Source organism: Poeciliopsis prolifica, unplaced genomic scaffold, assembly GCF_027474105.1.
Source record: "Poeciliopsis prolifica strain line A6 unplaced genomic scaffold, Auburn_PproV2 SCAFFOLD016, whole genome shotgun sequence".
Lineage (NCBI taxonomy): Eukaryota > Metazoa > Chordata > Actinopteri > Cyprinodontiformes > Poeciliidae > Poeciliopsis > Poeciliopsis prolifica.
Window position 1 is genome coordinate 7,839,488 of NW_026562391.1, and position 9,063 is coordinate 7,848,550.

Here is a 9,063-nt window from a genome sequence, read left to right on the forward strand (position 1 = left end):
GAACAATTTATGCACACTGATGTGTAGTTTATGTGGGCTGCAGCGATAAGAATTTACCGACGGACAAAAATGTCTGGAGGTGTGTAATCATCTACACTGTAAAAAAGGAACCTCAGGGGTTATCACATTAACAAAAGAATATCATGTACTGTTAACTAAATAATTGCATGTTTGAGCCAAAAACATGATACAATCATGTTGCATAAACAAGATATTCCACAACTTCAACGTTTATAAAATTGAATCATGTTGAGCAAACATGATTCATTATAGTCAGACCGATCCTATGCTGAAGACCACGAGTGAGATCACGCGATATCACGCAAGTTCACGCAAGATTACGGGAAATCACGGGATATCACGCGAGAATACGCGAGACAATCGGTTTTTTTCTCGCAAATGGAATAAAATGTATTCAAGGTGAGATAACGTGATTCAATTACGTCAGCTAGAGCTTCCGCCAAAAAAAAAAGAACGTCGGGGCGTATTACATTAACAAAAAATATCATGTACCTTTCACACAATAATGTTGGGTTTGAAGCGAAAACGTGATAAAATCATGTTGGATAAACAAGATATTCCACGACTTCACATTTATAAAATTGAATCATGTTGAGCTAACATGATTCATTATAGTTAGACTGATATTGTGCTGACGACAACGAGTGAGATCACGGGATATCACGCGAGAACACGCGAGACAATCGGTTTTTTTCTCTCAACTGAACTAACGTGATTGAATGACGTTATCTCAACTTGAATACATCTAATTCCTCAAGCTCCCAGGCCTCTACCAGAGGCCTGGGAGCTTGAGGTCCTGCGCAGTATCTTGGCTGTGCCAAGATATATATATATATATATATATATATATATATATATATATATATATATATATATATATATATATATATGTTTTTTTATTTTATTCAATATCAATATTTGTCAAAGTTAATCTAATAAAAAAAAATACAGTGACGTCAGTTCCAAAGCGCTATTGTGTCAGACTCATCTCCCGCTGAAGAGGATCCAGCGACATCAAGAGATTACGGAAAATCACGCGAGATAACTGGCTTGCACCTTGTTGGGTTTTTTCAAGGGCAGAGGGGAGATTCCTGGCGTGCATCTACTTAATTTGAAGAAGGTAAGAGTCAAACTATTTTCATCTAAATCCATATAAAAATATGTAACTTAAAATTTCTCTACCATTTGCACCATTTTCTACTTGTTCCATACTTGTGTCACATTATTTCATGTTCTGTAGATTAAGTCGGTTAGGTTAAGGCAGATAGCTTTTTCTTTACATTTATCGCCGCACCATGTTAGGTACTCTGCAGAGCCATATGTAGTGTAAGGGTCACAAAGCTGCTGCCAGAGACACAAATGGACCCCGGAAATGTCACAGTTTTGCTCCTCCTGAGCTCCCTGGAGGTTTAGTGGATTTTTAACACACTGATCTAACATCAGTCTATTTCTAACTATTTTAATTCTATTTCAGTAATGTTACTATGGAGGTAAATGTAGATACACACACACACTTTGGTACCTTTCTATCATCATCGAGATTCTTAATTAATTATGGTAATAAAAAGTCCTACATTTCAGTCGGTGAAACCTGCAGAAAGCATTGCTTTCTGAGCTTTGTTAAATGTTCCTAAAATACCTGTTAGTTGTGGATTTCTAGTATATTTTGTCAGGCTAAAACTCTCAATGGATTATCCATTATTACAGACTTGAGCTTTCTATTTTTTCTTTAAAATACATATTCCTCTGCTGTAAAGATGTTGGGGTTTTTTGGACTCTTCTTTGTTGTCCCCAAATAATTGTAGCTCAGAAACAATATTGAAGTTCATTGGTTTAATTTTGAAATGTTGATGTTTTTTGTGTTGATTGTTTGTGCTCATTTTGACCTTTGTTACTATTGCTTTCTACCATGTTCAATTCACCATTGTTCTGCACATATGTGCTTGCATACAAGTGTCCAGTGGTTATATTCATGAGGCATTCAAGGGACTTGTACTAAAAGATACAACTCAGTTCAGTATGAATTGCATATTTTAATGGCTGAAAATATATCTGATCTCTTTCAGAACATCACCTGTCTGTAATCCACCTGCGTAAGTACTGGTCAAGGGGCTCATCGGCTATCAAGTTATAGATTTCAGTGGCTAATAGTAAGTTTTGCCAGATCTAAAGTGACTGAATGTAGTGTTAGAGAGCTTATAAAGCTAGGGTTCAGCTAAACATTTATTTGGCCAGTCTGTTTTATTTGTCTTTATTTGTGTGGGGATGTGGAAATGTAAGAAGTGTAGTCTCTCTCTGTCTCGTAGATATGACCTGTTAAAACATTTTACACTTAAACACCGGCATATGCGACGTTATCCATGCCCACACATAGACTGTCCATGTACTTGTAAGACATGGAATGCTTTGCATATTCATTTAAGTAGAAGGATATAGACTGTGTTGACCATTCTGTACTTTTCACATATTTCTTTGGTGATATATTCATGTCTTTATTTAAACCTCTAACAGCTTCAGTTAGATGTTTAAATGAGATGTTAAACTCCATTTTAGTCATGGCATAATGAAGGGATACTAACAATTTTAAATATCTTTCAAATAGACTGCAAGCCACTGATCACTTTTGTTGTGACTTCCTTTGAATGTAGCTATGTTTTCAAGTGTGTGAACCTATACTGCTGGAGTTTTGAGATTGTTCTCATTGTTTTTTGATCTGCATATTTAGGAAGACACTGCTGAGGTCAGACGAGCGTGCATCCTCAAATGTCTGTGTGTACCTAAATGAAGATCCAAAGAAGCTGGTGAGGGAGTACATGGTATGTTAAATTCTCTTTGTGTTTACAATAGAACTCCTAAGAGTTGTTAAAATACTTTCACCAACTAAGGTCCATGAGTGACTCAATCAATGTCAGTCTTAATTTATTTATTTAATTACATGTGAATTGTCTCCCCCCAATACCCTTCCCTAACTCCCTTAGGACGTTGATGAATGAAATGGCCAAAGCCGAGACTGTCCTCGGAATCGTCATTTGAGCAGAGGGTGCAGAGGCTGCCGATGCACATCTGGATGTTGGGATTGTCCTGGAGGAGGTGGAAGTTATGAACAGCTTGGGCAGTGTATCTTCTGCAATAGTGATGCTGCTGGGACTAATCTACGCACTAAACTTGAGCTACCCTCAAGTTTAGTGCGTTCAGCACTCAACTTGCTCAGTAACTCAAGCATACCTTTGAAGTAATACAGAAAATAATAATGAAATTGGATGGAAAGAACTTATCAAAGAAAGCACAAGTTCTCAATATGAAACTCGCTGCTAAGTTGAGCAAAGTTTCATATGGAAAATGAGTGTTTAAAGTCTGCAGTAGAAAAGATTTATATTGTTACAGTTCTCTAAGTTGAGCAACTATAATGACATGTTTTATGTTGTAAAGAATTGGCTGGGAAATGAAACTGTAACCTTTTTGTAGTTGTTTTTTTATTTCAATGTCCAACTCAGCTGTGTTTTGTGCTGTGTAAAAAAAACGATGTATAACAAAATACAATTGTGTTGTACCTTTTCTAATTGTTGAGTGTTCTTCCTACACTTTCACCTAGTGCTATCTTAAAATGCTTGATTAACGCTTGAAAATATGTCTTTGAATTAACGTCATGAAATAATGGAAAGGATTTTCACACGATTAACTAGCTGTCTTTTAGCATGAAGCATATTTGTTGAGCTAACTTGCTTTTAGTGAGTTGGACCTACTGAATCAGGTAGTGTGAAGGTACCACTGTAAAATAAGGTGGTTTCAACTAGATTTACATTCATCTTAATGAAGTTACATCAATGATTTGGTCCTAAACATTGCAGATTAGTTGGGCGGGCTGTATTGCATTACACTGGGTCACGCTATAGTAACTGAGTTAAAGGAACCTTTAAAACATATGTTGAGCCAACACATTTCATTTGAATTTGAATAACCTTAATGAATGGAGTTGAGCCAACTCATTTGATTTACAATCATCCATTGCATTACCATGATTCTGGTTAAGCCAACATATTTGGTTTAAATTAGAACAACCTTAATGAATTATGTTTTGCCAACTCATTTTATTTATATAAGAATAACCACAATATATTAAGTTGAGCCAACATGTTTGATTTAGAATCACCAATTGAATCACCATTGTAACAAGTTGAGCCAACACATTTGCTTTACATTGGAATAATCTTAATAAATTAGGTTGACCTAACACATTTGCATTAAATAGGAGTAACACAAGTACATGGTGAAATAAAGCAAAGTAATCAGGTGGAAATCCTTTCCATAATTTTTTTATGTTCATCCAATGACTTATTTTTTTCAGTGTATCTGCATCACACCAGTACACACATATCTAATGTCAAATACAGGGAGCAAAACAACTAAGTATTCACAGTCTGAGGTCTGTAAGATCTTGGAAGATGTGGAAAGAGCATTAAAACTCTGTTTTTTGACAATCTGTCATTCAATGAAATGAATATTTAGGAACCTCTTCGAAATCGAAACATCAAATCAGATCATGACAAAATGATGCAACACCTATTGCAATAATTACAAAAAAGAAGGCTCCCTGCTCTTTTGGAATCACACATATCTGTACAGCAGACATTAAAACAGGAACCTAGCTTTCATAAATTAGTGTTCTAGTTTAATGGTTATGACTTCTCCTTTTGTGCTTGGCATGCGTTTCATTCTCTCACCGTGTGGCATACAGGCGATTACTTCAAGGCAGTAAAGGTCTCATTGTGGGTTGTGCGGCTTGCAGACAAAACACTTATCGCTTTACTCGTGTGATATTTAAAAGGTTTTTAAACATTTTTGCTGTAAGGTTTGGGGCACAGTATTGTGTGCCACATTTAATAGAAGTGCCCACTCCTTTTGTGTACTAAAATAGTGAAAGAATTACGGGTGAAGCAAAGACTTAAAACTCGCTGAACTGTTCAAACCTGAATAATGCTGATAGTGAAAATAGAGATTGGATGCATACAAGGAAATGAGATGGTGGTGTTTGATGGGTGATAAGGCTGAGTGGATGGATGAGTAGCTCTTGGCAGTGTGTGGCCAGTATGACCCTCTCAGTCCAAACAGAGCCATGTACAGATGGAGCAGACCCCAGACGAAAAGCACCATTACCCTGAAGACCGCAGTGGCAAAAGATTGAGCACAAAGCACAGAGAGGTATGGGAAAAAGAGTAAGAGGAAAACTAAGTGAGTTAAAAACAGAACAATCTGGTGCAATTAAACCCTTTAGCGAGGAGTGAATGCTGTGTTGCCAAAAGGATGAGACACATGGATTATTACTGGCAGCCTTTATACTTAGTGATAAACACTTTTTTTTCATAAAGAGACACATTTTTGATTTGTGATTCAACACATAACACACTTCAAAAAAATCTCATGCATTATTTCTGCTAATGACGTTTCAATAATGGGTGAAACTACTTGAATATTTGACCAATACTAGCCCATTTACCCTTTTTTGTGATATGACTTGTTCATTTTAATTCAGTTACACTTTGTTATCTGCAGATATATGAAACACATAATGAAAAAGATTTTTTTAAAACATCCTTGACATTTTGCTAGTCCTTTATTTGGAAGAGTCTGGGGTGTCAAATTACACACAAAGGAAAATTACGACAAAATGACAGCGTTAGCAACACTGCATGGGGACCTAGAAGAATCTGTAAAACAAATCGCATAGCATATGCAGGTAGGAAGCTAATGTAGCTCCTTTCTCTGCATAAGTGTCATCACAAAAGATCAAAAACTCACACATTGTTAAGAAAAACCCCAGATTTGTTAGGTTTTCCAATTAATATTTACGGTATATAATACAATTTTGTATGACATGCAAAGAAAGAAAGACTGTGGTTAAAAAAAAAAAGACTAGAAAAAAGCCTGATGAATTTCTCACTGGGGGTGCAGCTGTCAGAATCACAACCCCCTTTCAGATCAAAATTTTTATCTGTGATCTACAAGCCTCTATGGTTTTCGATCAAATGAAAGGTCTGGAATGGGAGATTAAAGTCTATTCAACAATGTTATGCTCCCGATCCAACTTGTGAGGTGGTAGCAAACCTGTAACCTCTATGAACTGCAGGAGTGACACAGGATTGCAAAATTAGCTTGAAGAGGAGCTACAGCAGCGCAGTTCTGTGGGATATTGACAACAAATGTGTTTCATGAACTTACTGCTTCTGAGCAATAGCTTGATTGGCAAAATCTGATGAAGATAATATATTAAGTATGGTGCATTAAAAAATTCCTTGTATTTAAAGGACTGTTTTTGAAGAGCCTACATGACAATAGCAGCACTTGGCTTCGCTCTGTACAAAATTTCCATACTGGGAAAACCCCTCGCATATTATGCATTAATACTGTAAGTCATAAACCTCACCCCTTTGGTGTTGCATTCCCATCTGCACCAAGAACACATGGATTGCCCTCTATGAATCAATAGGATGCTAAAAGGAGCAAAGTGATACATGATGGTATGTGCCCTGTGCATGATCATTGCAGATCTTTTGATTGAAAAGGTAACATATCAGAAAACAGATCAACCACAGGTATCTGGAGTTCAGTTTCCTCTGAGATTTCTTGTTATAAGAGTTAGGGTTTTTGGAATTGGATAAGGCTATGCCCAGTTTGAATTATTCTAACAAGAGAATGGGCAGCTGTATGTTTTCATAGAAATTGCTTCCTTTCCATGCATTTGGACTAAAAAGAAACCAGAGGAAGGCATTCATTAAGATAAGAGCATGAACGTGTCATTTATATCAAAATGATTTCAGTAGCATGCCATTAATTTCGAGCCACTTCACGTCTGTCTAGTTTTACTAGCAAGCGAGAATTTGGATATAAATATTAATTTTCCTCATGTAACAGTTAAAAAAAAAAAATTCACAGTTATTGTCATCTGCCAAAGCCGACATATTTTCCTTTATTTTGCTCTTATGAAAGAATCTACTACTTCCAACACCTAAAAAATGAAACTTTATTTCTCCCCCCAAAAAAAACGTCCTCTGAGGACTGGTGTTTGTAGCGTTACTTCACAAGCACATTTCATCCAAAAGAAAAGAAAAGAAAAGAAAGGGATCATTTCATGCGCTGTCCTTTTGGTTCCTGTTTGTTCTTTTATTTTGCTGCCTTTCCTATGTGGCACAAATTGTCATGAAAATGCACCTTGGCTCGCTCATGACTCTTTCCCCTTCTCTGAACCTCTGACATTACTTCCACGAGGAGGAAGGATTTCCATGGTGACAAAAGAAAATTATAGGTACGAGTTGGGTTAAAGGACAGCAGGGGGTAAGAGAGGTGTCAAAGTCCCACAATCAGCAGTGACAGGCAATCACTCGGGAATTTTAAAAAAAAAAGTCAGATCATGTGTGTGGAGGAGATGAGGCAGAAGAGTGACAGATGACTCAGGTGAGGCCAGGAGTACTGGTAAAATGCATGAATAACATGATTAAAAAGGGCTAAAACGATGAGCTTGATGATAGTTAAGGGTACAAAAGGAATCAAGAGGATCACATCCATATAAATGTGCCTGGAGAGGTAGCTAAGAGATCCCAGGGACAAAAACAGGAGAAGGCAGGAGATGGTTAACAGAAGAGCCAGGGCTAGGTGAGTGTATAAGATTGATTGGTGATTGCGCTTGGATTTTGTGGAAGCAATAAAGAATGAGAGAGCGCTGTAAAAAAAGAGGGACTATAAACTCCCAGATGCCAGGTATTTTTCCTACCGAGAAGTGAGACGACAGGAGCCTAATGAGTTCCCTCATAGCTGGGTGGGTTTCGTCTTATCAAACAAGCATTTCCACACAAGCACACTAGTTCAGCCATATGAACATGAACAGTCAAACAGCTTTAATGAATTACAAAGATCTCAGCCTGAAAGCTTGGCCTTGTGTCTCATGACATGATGATACAGTATAATTAATTTTTTCTGTGTATACTCCACACATGGACATACAACTGAATAGTATGTGGCCTACTATATCATCAGCTGTACCACTGAATGCCCCCCTAAATTGTACCAAAGTTATAATTAGGACAGTTATACACATCATTATGATAGCTATGCATAAAGACTATTAATGGACTTCCATAAAAAAGATCAACAATGCAGTGCCTTGCAAAAGTATTCTTCCACCTTTGGTTTTTACATATTTACTCGTTACTGCCATGGATTGCTATGTAGTTTATGATACAGACTACAAAGCAGGTAGTAGCTGTAGGATGGAAGGAAAATGATACACGGTTTTGATTGATCCCTTAAAATAAAATCTCAACACACTATGATGTTCTCATTGTAAATTATGCTTTGGGTTCCCTCATTACCTAATACAGTTAGTTCTAAGGTGTGAGAGTGTGGTTATTTGACTTGTGTGTCTGTGACGAACTGGCAACCTGCCCAGGGTGTACCCTGCTTTTTGCCCAATGACCACTGAGATGGGTTGTGACATTCCAAGATGCTGAATACGCCGAACCATAGCATGGCTTACTGAACCGCACTGACCCATACGCTATAGCATTCAGTGGAAACGAGGAATGTATGTGAAACCCACCAGTTACACCAGGATGACTTTCATGCTTCAAATTCCACACGTGCGGTTTTGTGCCTTTGGAGTTACACACACAACCAGTCATATATCACACATACGGGGACATGCCTGTCACATGTCTGAACACCACCAGTGAGCTAAAATATCACAGAGCAAATGGAAATATTGATTTCAAAAGGGGCAAGAGGTAGGACTGGGATCAGGTGATAATCATAAAGCAAAATGTCATAAAACATAGAAGTGCTAACACTAAAGCCAATCCCTTTCCATCCCAATAACAAATGCCAGCTTTCATTAAGGTCTGACTGTAGCACTCAGCTTCTGTCGGGCATTTGCATAACGCATTGCTTCTCAGACACTGCACCTAGTGTAGTTAATTACCACACAGACAGAGGAAGCAAAAGTATAGAGTGATGTGAAAAACAGGTACAATGGAGACAACGGATGCAAATTAC

At 37.4% G+C, this 9,063-nt stretch overlaps 1 long non-coding RNA gene across 1 annotated transcript; it reads left to right on the forward strand.

The window, feature by feature from the left end:
• Positions 1 to 982: 982 nt before the first annotated feature.
• On the forward strand, positions 983 to 2,771 carry LOC129367085 (uncharacterized). Its single transcript, XR_008606677.1, has 3 exons — positions 983 to 1,141; positions 2,088 to 2,171; positions 2,747 to 2,771. It is a non-coding gene; the product is annotated as an uncharacterized LOC129367085 (long non-coding RNA).
• Positions 2,772 to 9,063: the final 6,292 nt, after the last annotated feature.